This window comes from Montipora foliosa, chromosome 3, assembly GCF_036669935.1.
Source record: "Montipora foliosa isolate CH-2021 chromosome 3, ASM3666993v2, whole genome shotgun sequence".
Lineage (NCBI taxonomy): Eukaryota > Metazoa > Cnidaria > Anthozoa > Scleractinia > Acroporidae > Montipora > Montipora foliosa.
The window spans coordinates 31,638,393-31,639,514 of record NC_090871.1 but is presented as its reverse complement, the minus strand read 5'-3'; positions in this window follow the sequence as shown (position 1 = coordinate 31,639,514).

Genomic DNA, 1,122 nt, shown 5'->3' with positions numbered 1-1,122 from the left:
CCGCGTTCGGTTGAAAATTTCGCCTTCGCATGGCTCCGCATGGCTACAAATTGCCTGAAGCAGAATAGTGGTCATGTAGGCGTAATGAAAGCTACAAAGCCGAGATTTTCAGGGAAACTGGGGACATATCTCCCCAGTAAAGACGCCAAATTTCAGAGTGATCGGTGAAAATCGCGGCATTCAACGAATCCTACCAAAAATGATTCTATTTCGCATCCGTTTGAGGCCCCCCTGTGGAAAAAGAGGTGATTCCCTTGTTTTCCTGCCCGCACATCATACTTCGCATAACATTTCGACTTTGGAGATGGCGGCGTTTCACGCCGGCCATCTGAAAAGAGGCAACAATCGCAGCTATTGCTATTCAAGAGTTTTTAAGGTCTTTTAAGTACAATCATGATAATTCTTCTCGGTTAAGAAGGTGTTGTTTTGGAACCCCCCCTGGTTCTTTCGCGGAAAATGATCATTTTGAAGCCGAAATTGCCCCTCTGCCATCCGTTTATCATCGTATTGCGAAGAAACGAGCACGGTCGCCCCCCATTTTAATAGTTTTACTTTACTCGTAATAGGTACATGGAAACATATTTTGAGGAGAAAAAGCTTTGGATAGTAGAAGTTGTAGTCTTTACATATAAATGACGTGAAACTGCATTTGGATCCCGACACTGAGTGCAAGGTGATGACTGTAACGGTCCAATTTGCTTACATTTCTTTGCAAGATGGAACAATTTGAAATCACTTTACTTAAAGATTATAGCCCGGACCAACAAGTAGGTTCACGTTTTCAGTAATATTCAGTAGCTTTTGATACGAAACAACAATTTTTCTGATCGATCTAGTTTCGAACGCTTCTCGCGTAATTCATTAAAAAACACTTATAATAAAGGGCATACAGCGCAGTGCGAAAACAAGCACGGTGACCCCATCTTGTTATTGCATTTTTTTGATGTCCTGAGTAGGAATATCAATTGTACCGAGTTTGAAAAAAATCTGGATGGTAAGTCATTTTCAAGGGAATTACCTTAAACTCGCGTTTTGCATTTATAATACGAGGTCCAATCGGTCAGTTTTGAACGTGAGTAATGGCGGACCATGAAATACAATTTGCCAGACAGTTGTTAATCA